The sequence below is a fragment of the Ranitomeya variabilis genome, chromosome 4 (assembly GCF_051348905.1).
Source record: "Ranitomeya variabilis isolate aRanVar5 chromosome 4, aRanVar5.hap1, whole genome shotgun sequence".
Classification (NCBI taxonomy): Eukaryota; Metazoa; Chordata; class Amphibia; order Anura; family Dendrobatidae; genus Ranitomeya; species Ranitomeya variabilis.
The window spans coordinates 75,862,082-75,883,214 of record NC_135235.1 but is presented as its reverse complement, the minus strand read 5'-3'; positions in this window follow the sequence as shown (position 1 = coordinate 75,883,214).

The following is a 21,133-nucleotide window of genomic DNA, read 5'->3' as shown; positions in this document are numbered from 1 at the left end:
AGTAGAAACACAACCCATTTTGACGTCTATGATTTTGTCGCTCGGCTCTGGTCAGAATTCTGTCACATTGCATAGAATCAGGTGACCGTTCAGACAGCACCGCCAAAGGATTATCAGATTTGCGCTCCCGCAAACGTCGATCAATTTGAATGGCTAGAGCCATTGAATCATTTAGACCTGTAGGGATAGGAAACCCCACCATCACATCTTTAATGGCTTCAGAAAGACCATTTCTGAAATTTGCGGCCAGTGCACACTCATTCCATTGAGTAAGCACGGACCATTTCCGAAATTTTTGGCAATATATCTCAGCTTCGTCCTGACCCTGAGAGATAACCAGCAACATTTTTTCAGCCTGATTTTCAAGATTAGGCTCCTCATAAAGCAAACCAAGTGCCAGAAAAAACGCATCAACATTCACCAATGCAGGATCTCCTGGCGCCAGAGAGAAGGCCCAATCCTGAGGGTCGCCGCGCAAGAAGGAAATAACAATCTTAACTTGCTGAGCGGAATCACCAGAGGAACGAGGTTTCAGAGACAGAAACAATTTACAATTATTCCTAAAATTCAGGAATTTAGATCTATCTCCAAAAAACGGCTCAGGAATAGGTATTTTTGGTTCAGACATAGGGCTATGGATAACAAAATCCTGAATGCTTTGCACCCTAGCAGCAAGCTGATCCACACTAGAAGTCAAAGTCTGGACATTCATATCTGCAGCAGAGTTCCAGCCACTCAGAGAAAAAGGGGATGGAAGAAGCTAGGCAAACTGCAGCAAAAAAAAAAAAAACAACAAAAAAAAAACAACTCAGAACTTCTTTTTAATCCCGCTTCTGCGATGCATTAAACATTTTCTTCAGGCCTGGCATTCTGTTATGATCCCAATGGCAGAGGATCTCTGATATTCCAGCAAGATAGCAAAAATATAAATACTGCTCTAGGGAGGTGGAAACTGGGCTAACCGCATACCTGATCCTGACACAAACAACTAAAAGTAGCCGGTGAACGTGCCTACGTTGGTTCTAGACGTCTCGAGCCAGCCGGAGAACTGACTACCCCTAAAGGGAAAAAATAAGACCTCGCTTGCCTCCAGAGAAATTGAACCCCAAAGATATAGAACGCCCCCAACAAATAATAACGGTGAGGCAAGAGGAAAACACAAACGTAGAGATGAACTAGATTCAGCAAAGTGAGGCCCAATAGTCTAGTTAGCAGAAAATAGATAGTGGACTATGCGGTTAGCAGAAAACCCTACAAAACATCCATGCTGAACATTCAAGAACCCCCACATCGACTGACGGTGTGGAGGGAGAATATCAGCCCCCTAGAGCTTCCAGCGAGTCAAAAAATCAAATGTAAAGCAAGCTGGACAAAGACACTGAAAAATGCAAACGATCCAAATTATACAAAACGGACTTAGCTTTTCTTGCATGAGGCAGACTGAAAGGAATCCGGAGGAGACCAAATAGGTCTGGATACAACGATGCCAGGCAAGAGACTGAGTCCAGAGGAGACTCAAATAGGAAACACCCGCTGCTTAACGACACAGCTGGAGCTCAGGCCTGCAACAAGACATACCTAACACAATACCGTTAGTGACCACCAGAGGGAGCCCAGAAACACAGTTCACAACACTATAATGCAGTGCCCAATAACGTAGGGTAGTTGTAAGCAACAAAAAAATACACAAGGACAATGCCCAATAACAAATACCAACACTACAGTAAATCACTTCTGCTAAGGCCTCTTTCACACTTCCGTTTTTTATAATCCGCCACAATCCGTCAAAATGTTGAAAAGATGGATCCTGTGCAGATTGTAAAAAACAAGTGCACTGGGACTGTTTTTTTGACGGATCCGTCGATGCTATGTGCACACATTGTGAATGTGTCTTTGACGTGTATTTCCGCTGCGAAAATGCATACACAACACAACCCAGGTTAAAAATAATAAAAAAATAAAAAATTGTAATATTCTTACCTTCCAGCATCCCTTGCAGCCTTCCCGCGGCCTTCACGATGCTCGCAACGCTGCTGGCAGCTCCCGTTCCCAGTAATGCTTTGCAAGCAATGACCTGTGATGACGTAGCGGTCTCGCTACGTCATAGGGTCATTTTGCAATGCGTTACTGGGAACGGAAGCTGCCGTAAAACAAAAAAACAGTTGTGTTTTACAATGCGATTTTAACATGAACTTTTACATAGAGAGAACTGCTGTATGTAAAAGCGCATGTTAAAATCGCATTGCATGCGGATTCCATATGGATGTCATACTGTTATTAGATGCGAGGAAATCGCATCCTCACATTGCAAACAGATTACATACGGATCACTATTCGGGAACATTTGTGCGATTTGCAGCCGTCAAAATCGGACCGATTTTTTATACGGCAAGTCTGACTTCAGCCTAAGGCTATGTGCCCACGTTGCAGAAATGCTGTGGAAAAGTCTGCAGCATTTCCGCAACTCCCTGCCGCGGGTAAAACGCATGCGGAATTCACATGCGTTTTCCTGCAAAACACAAGCGTTTTGCAAGTGTTTTTAGTTTGCAGAATGCTTGCGCTTTTACAAGCGCAATGGAAAAGTGATTGACAGTTTGGTCACGCTTGTCAAGCATAGTGCTTGACAAGTGTGACCAACTTTTTACTATTGATGCTGCCTATGCAGCATCAATAGTAAAAGAGAGAATGTTATAATAAATACAATTATAATAAAAAAATAAAAAATATGGTTATTCTCACCTTCCGACAGCCCCTGATCTCCTCAGCGGCGCTCCTGGTACGTTCCTTTCCCAGGGATGCTTTGTGCGAAGGACCTTTGTGACGTTTCGGTCGCATGACCGCGATGTCATCCCAGGTGATTTGCGCAATGCATCTTTGGGAACGGAAGCGGCCGCGTGCACCGCTGAGAGCCGGATGGACTCCGGGGGCCATCAGAAGGTAAGTATATCCCTATTTTTTATTTTATTTCTTTTTTTTACAGGAATATTGTACCTCTCCTCCAGACCCTGGGTACCATCCGCACATGAAGCGCTCACTTTACACATAGTGGGCATAGCCACATGCGTAAAGTGAGCGTTTCAATGTGATCCTATGGCGTCGGAATGAACATGCTGCGGATTTTACTGCTATGCGATTCCGCAGCGGGAAAATCTGCAGCATGGGCATAGCAGCTGCAGAACCCCATAGGATTGCATGGGAATGCGTTTTTTAAGCATTTCCGCTGTGGCAAAAATGCGGTGGAAACGCATAAAAAACTCAACTTGGGCACATAGCCTTAGAGTGAGGTTTTTGTCAAGATCAATTTCAAGATCAAGGTGTAGTGGGCTGCTAGAGAGTACACTACAAGGTACACAGCACACTACACTACATACTCACATTCCGGTGTCTGTCGCGTCCCCCGGCGTCCGCTTCCCTGCACTGTGTCAGCGCCGGCCGGCCGTAAAGCAGAGCACAGCGGTGACGTCACCGCTCTGCTTTACGGCCGGCGCTTACACAGTGCAGGGAAGCGGACGCCGGGGGACGCGACAGACACCGGAATGCGAGTATGTAGTGTTTGGTTTTTTTTACATTTACACTGGTAACCAGGGTAAACATCGGGTTACTAAGCACGGCCCTGCGCTTAGTAACCCGATGTTTACCCTGGTTACCCGGGGACTTCGGCATCGTTGGTCGCTGGAGAGCCGTCTGTGTGACAGCTCTCCAGCGACCACACAACGACGAAACAGCGACGCTGCAGCGATCGGCATCGTTGTCTATATCGCTGCAGCGTCGCTTAATGTGACGGTATCTTAAGGCGGAAAAAAGTGTTTTCAGAGAAAAGTAGTAAAGCTCAAAATATATCTCACTGCCCCAGAGTCTGCAAATGAATAAATAGGTGATTAGATTGTGGAAGCAGATCGAACTCCTCGCACACCGAGTGCCATGTCTTCATGTACTAAGCCAAAGCAAAAATGATGCTATTGATCTGTAATCAGGCTCCTGGATATTTATGGGGCATTTTTTTTCTAGAAGGCATGCTTTGTGCTAATCCTTTATGTCCTAAAAAAAACTAAATTCATAGCACAAATAAAATCTCTACAAAATGATGCCCTCACATGGCATCTCATAGGTGGAATATCCAGCAGTGCACCAAACCTGTAACATGCCAATATATAGAGTTTACTTCCCAAGACGGCGACTTGGCGTAAAAAATACAAAATATATTTGAATTTACTTTTCTTTACGAACTTCAGATATTTTAAATTGGTCGTACAATGTATTTTCTAAGACCTAGTTAAGATGCAAAAAATCTGCATGTCATAACTAGTGTTGAGCGATACCGTCCGATACTTGAAAGTATCGGTATCGGAAAGTATCGGCCGATACCGGCAAAGTATCGGATCCAATCCGATACCGATACCCGATACCAATACAAGTCAATGGGACTCAAGTATCGGACGGTATTCCTGATGGTTCCCAGGGTCTGAAGGAGAGGAAACTCTCCTTCAGGCCCTGGGATCCATATTAATGTGTAAAAGAAAGAATTAAAATAAAAAATATTGCTATATTCACCTCTCCGACGCAGCCTGGAGCTTACCGAGGGAACCGGCAGCGTTGTTTGCTTAAAATTCGCGCGTTTCCTTCCTTACGTGAAGTCCCGGCTTGTGATTGGTCGCGTGCCGCCCATGTGGCCGCGACGCGACCAATCACAACAAGCCGTGACGTAATTTCAGGTCCTTCAGGATTTTAAAATTACGTTCCGGCTTTGTGATTGGTCGCGTTGCGGTCACATGGGCGACGCGACCAATCACAAGCCGTGACGTCACGGGAGGCTGGACACGCGCGCATTTTAAAATGCGCGCTTGTCCTGCCTCCCGTGACGTCACGGCTTGTGATTGGCCGCGTCGCCCATGTGACCGCGACGCGACCAATCACAAAGCCGGAACGTAATTTTAAAATCCTGAAGGACCTGAAATTACGTCACGGCTTGCTGTGATTGGTCACGTCGCGGCCACATGGGCGGCACGCGACCAATCACAAGCCGGGACTTCACGTAAGGAAGGAAACGCGCGAATTTTAAGCAAACAACGCTGCCGGTTCCCTCGGTGAGGTCCAGGCTGCGTCGGAGAGGTGAGTATAGCAATATTTTTTATTTTAATTCTTTCTTTTACACATTAATGTTGTTTCGATACCGATACCCGATACCACAAAAATATCGGATCTCGGTATCGGAATTCCGATACAGCAAATATCGGCCGATACCCGATACTTGCGGTATCGGAATGCTCAACACTAGTCATAACTCTTTTGCAGTGACTTCTGTAAAGGTAAATCTAGTTTTACAACCAAGTAATTCATGTTCATGCCAAGCGTGCCACTGTATGGGCCACTTTTTGCAGTTGTTCACCACTTTGGGTCATGAAGAGAAGTCCCACATGGCTCTCCTAGGGAATAAGTTCAGGGGTTATCTCTGATTGCACAGAGTGTCACATTGTTATATACATACTGAGTGGAAAAGTGGCAAATAATAATGTAATTCACTTGTAGGAATGTGAAGGTATGATAAATTAGAATATAATGTTTTCAGATTTTCTGAATAAGTTGCAATTCTGAAGCACAGTGGCTCAGTGGTTAGCATCATATATGGTGGCTCAGTGGTTAGCACTGTTGCTTTGCATCACTAGGGTCCTGGGTTCAAATCCTACCAATGACAACATCTGCAAGGAGTTTGTATGTTCTCCTCATGTTTGTGTGGGTTTCCTTCCATACTCCAAAGGCATACTGATAGGGAATCTAGATTGTGAGCTCCGATGGGGACAGTGATGATGTCTATATAGTGCTGTGCAATATGATGGCAATATATAAAGTAAGTGAGTAAAATAAATAAATATCTAACAAAAACACCTGTTTAGAAACACTATCATACAACAACTGCAAAAATATTGAAAAACACTCAACAAAAATTACAGAAAGTTGAGCAGTGCAGAACGATGTCTAGTTGTAGTCACAATTTGATCAAAAAAGTTAATCAAATATAGTGGACCTGTGTGTGAGGAGGGGGGTCGATTAATTCTGTAATGCATTTATTGCCTTGTGAGTTGGAAAAAGTTTTTCTTGCAGACCACGACATACAGTTTTTGGCTGACACCATAGGCAGCATCACACAATTACCGAAGCCGCCCATAACACCCATAACATGTACATTTCCCTCCTTTTAATTGACTTGCCTACCGCAAATTGTTGCAATCACTGGCACTAATAGATAAATGTAATTTGCATTCAGGTTTATGTAAATTTGTAAAACTAAAACTTTAAAAACTAAAGTGGAAGAATTTTGTAAACACGGGGCTCAAAATTAGTTATAGATTTTGGGGAATTTAGTGACACCAAATTATTGACTGCAATTTCAACTGTATATGCAAAAATTGTTACTTCTCCTAAATGGACTGTGCATCTTAGCAATGGGGCATCCTATGCAGCCCAAAGCGAAAGTGCTCTTCACCTAAAAAGTATTCTATATACCTTTAGGATTTTTTTTCTATGTTTTCTGTATTTCAATCTTCCATTAAATTGATAATATTTTCTCCCAGTGTTTGTGTGGGTTTCCTCCGGACACTACAGTCTCCTCCCACTCTCCAAAAACATACTAATAGGGAATGTAGATTGTGAGCCCCAATGGAGACAGCAATGTTAATGTCTATAAAGTGCTGTGGAATTAATGGCGCTTTATAAGAAAAGCATAATAAAATATTCTAGCGGCATGCAGCCACCACTAGGGGGAGATCAGTGAGTGAGTTCAGTGGGGGTTAAATAAAATCACATGTAATGCCACAGAAGTAGACAGGGGACGCTAAGCTGAGCAAGTCTATTATTTTAACCCCTTAACGGCTGCAGATACACCTTTTAACAGCGGGAGTTAAGGGTACTTATTCCTCAGTGCCGCTTTTTAATGACTTTGAGAATTAAGGGTATATCGCCACCCAGCGTCAGAAAATCTCCAGGGTCACGACTACTGAGGGCAGCTGAGACCCTGAAGAACATGATCAGGACCCCTTTTTATGGTCTCCTGTCATGTGATTGCCGTTATTCAACGAATAACGACAATCACAAAAAAAGTCCAATTTACAATTTCTCTCGCCTCTGACAAGATCTAGCATATCAGAGATTAGAGAAATGGGGTCCCCTGATCCCCCTGGTACCTCCGCCATCCCTGGGCCCTCCTACTCCATTCCCCTGGCCTTCTGCATCATCTCACTGGAAGAAAATGGTGGGCGCATGCGCAGTGCACCTGCCGGGACATGCAGGACGGTACCAGGCAACAATGGGAAATTTTTCCTGTTGGTTCATTTTGATTACTGCGATACATCCTATAAAAGTGATCAAAATAAAAAAATTGTAAATCAAATTCCCCTTTGACACATCCCTTAGTTGCACAAAAATGAAAAAATAACGTGTTAGGGTTAGCTTTAGGGTTGTGTTAGGGTTAAGGTTGGGTTAGGGTAGGGGTTAGGTTGTGTTAGGCTTAGGGGTAGGTTGTGTTAGGCTTAGGGTTGGGGTTAGGGTTGTGTTAGGGTTAGGGTTGGGGTTAGGGTAGGGGTTAGGATTGTGTTAGGGTTAGGGTTAGAATTGGGTTTTTTCAAAAGTAAAAAAGTGATGACGATAAGACAGCTACTGTTGAGCGCAAGTGCACGCTACTTGAGTTTGCATTGGGTGCTCTGGTATGCACCAAGTATCGCAGATCCCTGCATGTTTTTTTTGGGGGTGTCTAACAGCCACGAAACATGCGGGGCAGGGACTCGAGCATGTCACTTGAGAACCCGCGGGTAGCGTGCACTTGCGTTCAACACATATTCAATATGACGACCTAATCTTATCAAATTCTATGTCGTATCTGTGGGTTAAAAATGCTCACTATACTCCAGGATAAAATCCTTGAGGGGTGTGGTTTCCAAAATGGCGTCACTTGTGGGGGAGTTCCACTGTTTAGGCACGTCAGGGTCTCTCAACATGGCACCACCATTGATTCCAGGAAAATTTTGTGTTAAAAAAATCTAATGGTGCTCCTTCCCTTGCAAGCCCTGCCATGCAGCAAAATAGTAGTATTCCCCCACATATTTGGTATCGGCATACTCAGGAGAAATTGCACAACAAATTGTGTGGTCCATTTTCTTCTGTTACCCTTGTGAAAATAAAAAAGTTTGGGTTTAAATTTAATTTTTTGTGAAAAAAATTAAATGTTAATTTTTTCCTTCCACATTGTTTCAGTTCCTGTGAAGCACATAAAGGGTTAAGAAACTTCTTGAATGTGGTTTTGAGCACCTCCAGGGGTCCGGTTTTTTGAATGGTGTCACTTTGGGGTATTTTGTTTCATATAGACCCCTGAAAGTTACGGTACTTCAAATGTGAAGTTGTCCCTAAAAAAATGGTTTTGTAAATGTTGTTGGAAAAACGAGAAATCGCTGGTCAACTTTTAACCTCTATAACTTCCTAACAAAAAAAAATTATGTTTCCAAAATTGCGCTGATGTAAAGTAGACATGTGGAAAATGCTATTTACTATCTTGCTTGACTTAACTCTTTATTAAAGGACACAAAAATTAAACGTTTGTAAATTGCACTGCGGAATACGCTAGCGCTATATAAGCAATGCATAATAAATAGTTCGATTTGCAATATTTTTCAACTGATCTCAATTCTAAATAAAAACATTGGTATTAGTTTGAGTTCCATATAATTTGCTCTCCTGGTCATTTTTTTTTTACTGAAAAGCTTGCTGCAAATAATCTAAGTATAGCATTAAATGTTCAATAAATTATACAAACTGTAGACTGTAAAGTCCAGTTGCATGTAGTCGAATGTCCTGGCCTCCTCTTTCTAAGCTATTTTGTGTAGTATCTTTTTACACCTAATGAATTTCTTGTCTGTTACTGCCACCTAGTGTTATGTCACATGAATGGAAGGAAATTCTGACTAGGGCAGTAATAGCAATGTGAAATATTAATATTGTACTACAGAGACCCCTGGTGGTTGATTTTTGAAATGCAATTAACTTCATAAACTTGCAACAGGCTGAAATCAACTGTAAAACACATATAGATCAGGTAACAAAAAACATAAAGCTTGGCATGGAATACACTTTCTTGCTTCTACTTGCCGGTCATACCTTGACACAAGAAATGCCTGTTGCAGCAATCACTGGATGACATGGTCACTTGCCTTTGCCAGTGATTGCCATTTGTTGATAGGGTGCAACAAACAACAAAACATAGACTAATGTGGGACTAGGGGAACGGAGGAATCTTAGCATGGGAATAAGTGGAGGCGAGTTATTGCTTCTTTTTTTTTTAAAGGCTCTCAGATTAAAAAAATAATGTGCAGCCGGTCCACGCCTTTTAGATTGAATAGATGGTTCTTGCTTTTGGATAATATAAATTAAAGCTATAGATCTGGAGATTAAAAATTTTATTTGCTTCAAATTTTATTTTTAAAAAAATTATGGCATATCATAAGGATAACAGAATATTCCTAACCAACAGGAAGGAAATGGTTGAGGAAGTAAAAGTGGCATTTTGGAGGCTGCGATCATGCTATCCTCGAATTTTGGATTACAAGAGGAGGAAGACCGGCGAGGACTTAGGCTTTAAGGTTGGACTTCAGAAAAGCAGATTTTAATGAACTCAGAAAGAGGGTAGGAAAGATCCAATGGCTGAGTTTTCTAAAGGACAGAAATGTCCAAGAAGGATGGGAGATTTTGCTAAATGAAATTCTCACTTCTCAATCAGTAACAATCCCGAAAAGAAGGAAGAATTGGAAGCATTTAAAGAGACCAGGATGGATGAACACAGAATTTAATCACTTGTTAAAAAGGAAAAAAAATGTATATTAAATGGAAAGAGGGGGCATATCTAAAGAAGAATATAATGCTGTCTGCACGAAATGTGGAGCAAGCGTTAGAAGAGCTAAAGCTAGTAAGGAAGTGAGGCTTGCGAGGGAGACAAAAAGCAATAAAAAAGGATTTGGGGGTATGTCAAAAGCAAAGGAAAAGTCAAAGATGTTACTGAATTTTTACAGGATGAAAAGGGTGAAGTGGTCAAAAATGATGGTGAGAAGGCTGAACTTTGAAATTCCTAAATTGCATGTTGTTTTCTCTAAGAAAGTAAAAGTAACATCAATTGATCTTCATGGTGCTATCAAAGGAATAACAGAATCCACACTATCTATAAACAGAGGGATGATGAGGGAGCACTTAGCTATTATTGCTGTCTCCAGTGGGGCTCACAATCTAATTTCCTTATCAGTATGTCTTTGGAATGTGGGAGGAAACCAGAGAGCACAGAGGAAACTCACGCAAACTCAGGGAAGGACATACAGACTCCCTGCACATGTTGTCCTTGGTAGGGATTGATCCCAAGATCCCAGCGCTGCAAGGCTGCAGTGCTAACCACTGAGCCACCATGCTTACATCTCATGGTGCTGAAAGAGATAGCAAAGTAAATTGCAGAACCACTAACCAGAATCCTGGAAAGCAGGAGCAGTCCCAAAGGATTGGAGAAGGGCAATGTTGTCAATATCTTCAAAAAATCAAAGGAGATGGAGCCAGGAAATTACAGGCCAGCCTTACTTCTATATCAGAAGTAAATGTAAATACTTGGATAAGAATACAGTAATTAACCAGAGCCAGCATGGGTTTGTGGCAAGCAAGTCATGTCAAACTAATCTAATTTCCTTGTATGATGGAATCACTGACTGGGTGGATCAGGGAAATGCGATAGATATAGCATGTCTCAACTTCAGTAAAGCCTTTGATAAAGTATCTCACACTATCCTTATTAAAACAATGACCAAGTATGGGATTGACAAGGCTACAGTTAGGTGTATTCATAACTAGCTCAGTGATAGTACTCAAAGAGTGGTAACAAAAGGTTGCACATCCAATTGGAAGAGTGTTTCATGTGGAGTACCACAAGACTCTATCCTGACCCCAGTGTTGTTCAACATTTTTATAAATGATCTAGATAAGGGAACTGAAGGTAAACTAATCAAATTTGTAGACGATGCAAAGCTAGGAGGGAAAACTAACATTAAGGTACCTTCACACTAAGCGACTTTACAACGATATCGCTAGCGATCCGTGACGTTGCAGCGTCCTGGCTAGCGATATCGTTGTGTTTGACACGCAGCAGCGATCTGGATCCCGCTGTGAGATCGCTGGTCGTTGCTGAAAGTCCAGAACTTTATTTCGTCGCTGGATCTCCCGCTGACATCGCTGAATCGGTGTGTGTGACACCGATCCAGCGATGTCTTCACTGGTAACCAGGGTAAACATCGGGTTACTAAGCGCAGGGCCGCGCTTAGTAACCCGATGTTTACCCTGGTTACCATTGTAAATGTAAAAAAACACACATACTCACATTCCGGTGCCCGGCGTCCGCTTCCCTGCACTCCTCCTGCATCCTGTGTAAGTGCCGGCCGTAAAGCAGAGCGGTGACGTCACCGCTCTGCTCTGTGGGAGATGCCGGAGATGTTCTGCGCTGACACAGGATGCAGGAGGAGTGCAGGGAAGCGGACACCGGGCACCGGAATTTGAGTATGTGTTTTGTTTTTTTTACTTTTACCATGGTAACCAGGGTAAACATCGGGTTACTAAGCGCGGCCCTGCGCTTAGTAACCCGATGTTTACCCTGGTTACCAGGGGACTTCGGCATTGTTGGTCGCTGGAGAGCCGTCTGTGTGACAGTTCTCCAGCGACCACACAACGACTAAACAGCGACGCTGCAGCGATCGGCATCGTTGTCTGTATCGCTGCAGCGTCACTTAGTGTGAAGTGTACCTTAGGGAAGACAGAGAAAGGATTTAGAAGGATCTAGATAAACTTAAACAATGGGCAGCGACTGATAGAATGGTATTTAACAGGGAGAAATGCACGATTCTACATCTGGGCAAGAAAAACAAAAATTCTATCTACAGAATAGGAGGAATAGAGCAAATCACCAGCACGTGTGAAAAAGACTTGGGTATACTAATAGATCACAAACCGTACATGAGTCAACAGTGTGATGCAGCAGCAAAAAAAGGCAAACACAGTTCTAGGATGTACTAAGAGAAGCATAGAGACTAGATCACGTCAAGTAATTATCCCCATGTACTCCTCCTTGGTCAGGCCGCATCTGGAACACTGTGTCCAGCTCTGGGCACCACAATTTAAAAAAGGCTGAAAAAACTGGTGCAAGTTCAGAGTATAGCTACCAGGATGGTGAGCGGACTGCAAAGTATGTCCTACGAGGAATGATTAAAGGATCTGGGAATGTTTAGCTTGCAAAACAGAAGGCTAAGAGGAGACTTTATAGCTGTCTACAAACATCTGAAGGGATGTCACAGTGTACAGAGACCATCCTTATTCACATTTGCACATGGAAACACGAGAAGCAATACTGTAGAATGAAACTGAAAGGGAGAAGATACAGATTAGATATTAGAATAAACTTTTTGACAGTGATGATGATCAATGAGTGGAACAGGCTGCCATGAGAGGTGGTGAGTTCTACTTCAATTGAAGTCTTCAAACAGAGGCTGGACAGATATCTGTCTGTGATGGTTTTGTGAATCCTGTATTGAGCAGGGGGTTGGACACGATGACCCTTAAGACCCCTTCTAACTCTAACATTCTATGATTCTAAGATTGGTGTGGGTGAGACACCCAATCATTTGAATAGGGGATGTATGTGCAGTACCCGGCTGCAGCCACTATACAATAGAGATGATATAGCAGCATCTGAGATTTTCTGGCCACCAGCGGTAATAGCTGATCGGCATTGGAACCATGTGCCGCACCCCCACCAATCAGATATTGATGTACAGTGGGGGAAATAAGTATTTGATCCTTGCTGATTTTGTGTTTGCCCACTGACAAAGACATGAACAGTCTATAATTTTAAGGGTAGGCTAATTTTAACATTGATAGATAGAATATCAAAAATAAAATCCAGAAAATCGCATTGTATAAATTATATACATTTATTTGCATTTTGCAGTGAGAAATAAGCATTTGATCCCCTACCAACCATTAAGAGTTTAGACTCCAACAGACCAGGTAGACGCTCCTAATCAACTCATTATCTGCATTAAAGACAACGGTCTTACATAGTCACCTTTATAAAAGACTCCTGTCCACAGACTCAATTAATCAGTCAAACTCTAACCTGTACAACATGGGCAAGACCAAAGAGCTTTATAAGGATGTCAGAGGCAAGATCATAGACTTGCACAAAGCTGGAATGGGCTACAAAACCATAAGGAAGATGCTGGGTGAGAAGGAGACAACTGTTGGTGCAATAGTAAGAAAATGGAAGAAATACAAAATGACTGTCAATCGACATCGATCTGGGGCACCATGCAAACGAGAGAGCCTAAAACTACATGGGGGGAACTTGTTAATGATCTTAAGGTGGCTGGGACAACAGTCACCAAGAAAACCATTGGTAACACTTTACGCCGTAAAGGTTTAAAATCCTGCAGTGCCCGCAAGGTCCCACTGCTCAAGAAGGCACATGTGCAGGCCAGTCTGAAGATTGCCATTGAACACCTGGATGATTCTGTGAGTGATTGGGAGAAGGTGCTGTGGTCAGATGAGACAAAAAATTAGCTCTTTGGCATCAATTAAACTTGCTGTGTTTCGAGGATGAGAAATGCTGCCTATCCTAGTGTATCATCACCCATCCCCTGCAGACTGTGAGCCCTCGCGGGCAGGGTCCTCCCTCCTTATGTACCCGTGTGCCTTGTTTTTGCTCATGTTTAATGTATTTGTCTATATTTGCCCCGTATTTCACATGTAAAGCGCCATGGAATAAATGGCGCTATAAAAATGAATAATAATAATAATAATCTAGAAAACACCGTCCCCACTGTCAAACATGGAGGTGGAAACATTATGTTTTGGGGGTGTTTCTCTGCTAAGGACACAGGAATACTTCACCACGTCAATGGGAGAATGGATGGAGCCATGTACCGTAAAAAAAATCCTGAGTGACAACCTCCTTCCCTCCGCCAGGACATTAAAAATGTGTCATAGCTGGGTCTTCCAGCAAGACAATGACCCAAAACATACAGCCAAGGCAACAAAAGAGTGGCTCAAAAAGAAGCACATTGAGGTCATGGAGTGGCCTAGCCAGTCTCCAGACCTTAATCCCATAGAAAACTTATGGAGGGAGTTGAAGCTCTAAGTTGCCAAGCGACAGCCTCAAAATCTTAATGATCTAGAGATGATCTGCAAAGAGGAGTGGACCAAAATTCCTCCTCACATGTGCGCAAACCTCATCATCAACTAGAAAAATGTCTGACTGCTGTGCTCGCCAACAAGGGTTTTGTCACCAAGTATTAAGTCTTGTTTGCCAGAGGGCTCAAATACTTATTTCTCACTGCAAAATACAAATAAATGTATGTAATTTATACAATGTGATTTTCTGGATTTTATTTTTGATATTCTATCTCTCAATTTTAAAATTAACCTACCCTTAAAATTATAGACTGTTCATGTCTTTATCAATGGGAAAACTTACAAAATCAGCAAGGGATCAAATACTTATTTCCCCCACTGTATATAGGTAGTGCACAGTGCCGTGTTTAGTGGATGCTGATCTATCTAATGGTTTGCCCTCTGATCTAGACCTTTTAAAACTGCAGATTTTAAGTGGCCTACAAAGAGGGTTCCTATGTCCTATGGTCCACTTGATGGTGAGAAGCTGTCTTGGTGTGGCTATGAGTTTCTATAACAGTAGTAGTTGGATCCAAAATGGCCGACTTCAAAATGCTAGCACAGTCTTCCAGTATCCGTTGTTTGAGATGCTGGGGTCATCTGAAGGTAACTGTCTATGCTGTTAAGATACGAGATGTGCAGCATCTGAAACAACGGATATCGGAAGCCTGTGCTAGCATTTCTTCTGCGGTGTTGCTATCAGTGTGTGGGAGAAGAGGGGTTGCATTGACAATTCAACACAATGGGCAGCACTTTGAAAACATTTTATAAGTGGTCATAAACATGGAAATAACTCATGAAAGAATAAAGTTACGGTAAAACCAAGCACACCATTGTTTTTCTTGTGAAATTCTCAATAAGTTTGATGTGTCACATGACCCTCTTCCCATTGGGAAAAATAAAGTTGGATCCAAAATGGACGATTTCAAAATGGCCGCCATGGTAACCACCCATCTTGAAAAGTTTCCCCCCTCCCATATACTAATGTGCCACAAACAAGAAGTTGATATCACCAAGCATTCCCATGTTATTTAGGTGTATCCATATAAATGGCCCACCCTGTAGATAGATAAAAAGATGTCAGACACATATATATTTAGTGCAGTGCATGCTTAGGTTAATGTTGATGTATTTAGCTAATAATTCAATAACTAAAAGAAAAAAATGGTGTGAGGTACTCAAATTTTTTATAGCCAGCTGAGGTAAAGCTGACAGCTGGGGACTGATGTTTATAGCCTTAGAAGGGGATAATACCCATGGAGCTTCAAAAAGTTATTAATATCAGCTCACAGCTGTATACTTAGCTTTTAATGTTTATAGGGACCTTCCCCCAAAAAATGACATGAGGCCCCCTATAATTAATAACCAGCAAAGGCAAAGCAGAAAGCTGTGGGCTGATATTAATAGGCTAGAAGAAGCCTATGGATATTGGCCCCCTCCCAGACTAAAAATACAAACTCTCAGGCGCATCCATAAGATGTGCCCATTCTGGCACTCAGCCTCCGCTCTTCCCTCTTGCTCTGGTGCAGTGGCAAGTGGGGTAATAGGGTTGATGTCAGCTTTGTATTGTCAGCTGACATCAAGCCCAGCGGGTTAGTATTGGAGAGGCGTCTATAAGACGTCCCCATTACTAACCCTATAGAAAGTTTTGAAATAAACACACAGCAAGAATAGAATCCTTTTTTGAAATAAATACTGAAAATAAATACTCACGACCCTCTTTTTCCCATTTATTACTGAAAAATGGAAAATAATAAACAACCATATTTCTCAACTGGCTGACGAGAAGATTATCCATTTATTCCATGCTGTAATTCATCTCTGCTACATCTGGATGTCTTGATGAACAGTTGCATGATGCGATCATTCACCCTGACATCCAGGACAAACGGAGCTGAGCTTAGGGCGCAGCTTCAGTGACGAGCAGTATCGTAATAGAGGTTACCGCCTATCCCTGCCAGCTGTTCCCACGCTCAGTTCATTTTTTAAGTAATAAATGGGAAAAAGAGAGTCTATTTATTTCAAATAAAGGAGCTGTGTGTTTCTTTCAAACCTTTGCTATAGGTTAGTAATGGGGGCGTCTTACAGATGCCTCTCCAATACTGACCTCTGATCTTGATGTCATCTGACAATAGAAAGCTGACATCAACCCCAACCCTATTACCCCATTTGCCACTGCTACAGGGCAAGTAGGAAGAGAGAGGCTAAGTTCCAGAATTGGCTAATTTTATGGATGCGCCTGAGAGCTGATATTTTTAGTCTGGGAGGCGGCCAATATCCATGGTCCTCTCCTAGCCTATTAGTATCAGCCTGCAACTGTCTGCCTAACCTTTGCTGGTCATTCATTATAGTGGGGCCTCAAATCATTTTTTGGGGAGTCCCCCATTTTAATAACCAGTAAAGGCTAAGTAGACAGCTATGAGCTGATATTACAGGCTTTGAACATCTGCCTCCAGCTGTTGGCTTTCCCTGTGTTGGTTAACAAAATTTGGGGGGACCCCATGCAATGTTTTTCTGAAACGTATTGATTTATTAAATATATGTACAGTACAATACACACACACACTGCACTAATTTTCGTATTTTTCAGATTATAAGATGCACTTTTCCCCAAAAATTTGGGGGGAAAATGGGGGGTGTCTTATAATTCGAATATACCTTACTGGCTGCAGTGGAGCAGGGTCCCAGGGTTGCTGCTCGAGGAGGCAAGAGTGGCGTATAGCTGCAGGCTACAGGCTGGGATGAAGAGGTGTTTGGATGTGCAACACTGCAGGTGTTTGCAGGTGCGGGGGCCCTGTCGACATTTTGTGAAAGCCCGGGACCCCCGCACTTCCATGGTTTACATTGTGGTGGACTCCGGGAAATTGGCTGCCGGGGGCGGCGCGTGCACAGATGGAGATCTCGGCACCAAGATCTCGGGAGATGAAATCTCAGCACCAAGGTCTCCATCTGCGCATGCGCCTCCCCCGGCATTTTCCCGGAGTCCACCGCAAAGAAACCATGGAAGTACGGGGACTCCGGGCTTTCACATGTCGGCGGAGCCCCCACACCACCGAACACTCGCAGTGTCGCACATCTGAACACCCCTTTCTCTCAGTTTGGGGTCCGGAGCATCGCCCCACTCCTGCCTCCGCCAGTAGCAACCGTGAGACCCCGCTTCACCACAGCCACCACCCCCGGTAAGCAATAAGATGCAAGGATTGTAAGAAGCACCACCATTTAATTTTAAAAAGTTTTTTCCTATTTTTCTCCTCAAAACTTAGGGTGCGTCTTATAATCCGATGCGTCTTATAAACCGCAAAATACGATATATGTATGTCACTCAGATATTCTATCTCTTCTAATTAGTGATGAGCGAATATACTCGTTGCTCAGGTTTTCCCGAGCATGATCGGGGGGTCTCCGAGTATTTTTTAGTGCTCGGAGATTAAGTTTTCATTGCCGCAGCTGCATGATTTAAGCTATTAGCCAGCATAAGTACATGTGGGGATTCCCTAGCAACCAGGCAACCCCCACATGTACTCAGCCTGGCTAATAGCTGTAAATCATTCAGCTGCGGCAATGAAAACTAAATCTCCGAACACTAAAAAATACTTGGAGGACCCCCGAGCGTGCTCGAGAAAACCTGAGCCAGGGCCGTTTCTTCAACAGGGCGGGCAGGGCGGCCACACGGGGCGCCGTGGGGCCGGGGGGCGCAGGAGAGGCCTCGGGCCCCGGTGGTCCCCTGCCCGCTGCTGCTGCTGTTTAAGGGCTGTCAGGGGCGCGGATGCCGCGCTCAGTGCTGAGCGCGGGCGCGCCCTGCCCGAACTCAGCTGCAAATCTGACAGCTGAGCGGTCAGATCATCGCCTCGCGTCGCCGCGCCCCCCCCCCCCGCACCGCACATAATGGTTGCGGCCACCTCGGCGCCGCCACTCACCCATACCTCCCAACCGTCCCGATTTCAGCGGGACAGTCCCGCTTTGGCACCGGGGTCCCGCTGTCCCGCTTCGGGCATTTAAAATCCCGAATTTGCGGCCGCCGGTGAAGCCCCGCCCACTTCCGGGACGTAGAGAGAGCCTGTTTTTTTTTTTTTTTATATAAAAGCTGCCTCCTGACCGCCCGCGCAACACCCCCCCCCCCTCCCGCCCCCTGTGCGGCGCTGCCACGCTGAAGGAGAGAGCCTGCAGCAATCAAGAAGAAAGGTCAGCGATTCACTACCTCTGGCTGTGTGTGCACGGAGCTCCGGCTTCTGCTCTTAGCTGCTATCCCGGCAGAGAAGGAGAGACGGGGGAGGTGCCGGGATAGTGCAGAGCTGTGAGCAGGAGACTGAAGACTTCAGCAGAGAGCTGCACATGGACATCAGCCGCCCCTGCATCACAGAGGAGATTGTGTGTGTGTGATGTGTGTGATGGCTGCGTGTGTGTGTGTGTGATGGCTGGGTGTGTGTGTGTGATGGCTGTGTGTGTGTGATGGCTGCGTGTGTGTGTGTGTGATGGCTGCGTGTGTGTGATGGCTGCGTGTGTGTGTGTGATGGCTGTGTGTGTGTGATGGCTGCGTGTGTGTGTGTGTGATGGCTGCGTGTGTGTGTGTGTGATGGCTGCGTGTGTGTGTGTGATGGCTGCGTGTGTGTGTGATGGCTGCGTGTGTGTGTGTGATGGCTGCGTGTGTGTGTGTGATGGCTGCGTGTGTGTGTGATGGCTGCATGTGTGATGGCTGCGCGTGTGTGTGTGTGTGTGTGATGGCTGCGTGTGTGTGTGTGATGGCTGTGTGTGTGATGGCTGCGTGTGTGTGTGATGGCTGCGTGTGTGTGTGTGATGGCTGCGTGTGTGTGATGGCTGCGTGTGTGTGATGGCTGCGTGTGTGTGATGGCTGCGTGTGTGTGATGGCTGCGTGTGTGTGTGATGGCTGTGTGTGTGTGATGGCTGCGTGTGTGTGATGGCTGTGTGTGTGTGATGGCTGTGTGTGTGTGATGGCTGTGTGTGTGTGATGGCTGTGTGTGTGTGATGGCTGTGTGTGTGTGATGGCTGCGTGTGTGTGATGGCTGCGTGTGTGTGTGATGGCTGCGTGTGTGTGTGTGTGTGATGGCTGCGTGTGTGATGTCTGCGTGTGTGTGTGATGGCTGCATGTGTGTGTGATGGCTGCGTGTGTGTGTGTGTGTGATGGCTGCGTGTGTGTGTGTGATGGCTGCGTGTGTGTGTGTGTGATGGCTGCGTGTGTGTGTGTGTGATGGCTGCGTGTGTGTGTGATGGCTGCGTGTGTGATGCATTTGTGTCAAAGCTGCATGTGTTTGTGAGCTGCGTGCGTGTGAGCTGCGTGCCTGTGTGTGAGCTGCGTGCCTGTATGTCATTATACAGTATGGAGCATCATGTGTGGTCATTATACAATATGGAGCATCATGTGCGGTCATCATACAGTATGGAGCATCATGTGCGGTCATTATACAGTATGGAGCATTATGTGTGGCCATTATACAGTATGGAGCATCATGTGCGGTCATTATACAGTATGGAGCATCATGTGCGGTCATTATACAATATGGAGCATCATGTGCGGTCATTGTACAGTATGGAGCATCATGTGCGGTCATTATACAGTATGGAGCATCATGTGCGGTCATTATACAGTATGGAGCATCATGTGTGGCCATTATACAGTATGGAGCATCATGTGCGGCCATTATACAGTATGGAGCATCATGTGTGGCCATTATACAGTATGGAGCATCATGTGCGGCCATTATACAGTATGGAGCATCATGTGCGGTCATTATACAGTCTGGAGCATCATGTGCGGTCATTATACAGTCTGGAGCATCATGTGCGGTCATTATACAGTCTGGAGCATCATGTGCGGTCATTATACAGTCTGGAGCATCATGTGCGGTCATTATACAGTCTGGAGCATCATGTGCGGTCATTATACAGTCTGGAGCATCATGTGCGGTCATTATACAGTATGGAGCATCATTTGCGGTCATACAGTATGGAGCATCATGTGCGGTCATTATACAGTATGGAGCATCATGTGCGGTCATTATACAGTATGGAGCATCATGTGGGGTCATTATACAGTATGGAGCATCATGTGCGGTCATTATACAGTCTGGAGCATCATGTGCGGTCATTATACAGTATGGAGCATCATTTGCGGTCATACAGTATGGAGCATCATGTGTGTTCATTATACAGTATGGAGCATCATGTGCGGCCATTATACAGTATGGAGCATCATGTGGGGTCATTATACAGTATGGAGCATCATGTGCGGTCATTATACAGTATGGAGCATCATGTGCGGTCATACAGTATGGAGCATCATGTGTGTTCATTATACAGTATGGAGCATCATGTGTGGCCATTATACAGTATGGAGCGTCATGTGTGTTCATTATACAGTATGGAGCATCATGTGTGGCCATTATACAGTATGGGGCACTGTGTGGCCATATTTTTTTGTTTATAATTATTGTATATGAAACAGTGTGATCGGCAGTGCTAAATGGGTGTGGTTGGGATGTGGATATGGGTGTGACTAATTATGAATGGGTGTGGTCAGAGGCGTGGCCTAAAATTTGCCGCGGCGCGCAAAGCGCGCCGCAAACTTTGTCCCTCTTTCCCATCTTCAAAAGTTGGGAGGTATGACTCACCTCCGCTCCGCGCTGGATGAACAGCGAGAATGAACAGCCAGGATGAGGCAGCTCGGCCACTCCCACACTGATAGCAGGGGCGCCGCGCTCTCGGCTGAGCACGGGCGCTCCCTGAGACAGTGATCAAAGAGCTAAGCACACACACTATCACTGTCAGACTAGGCTGCCTGGCTGTTGCCAATTTCAATGCTGGACAGGACAGGCTGCAGTCTAGTCTGACAGTGGTAGCAGTATAGCAAAAATGCCCACCCCCTGCCTATGGATTAGTCCTTCCCTTC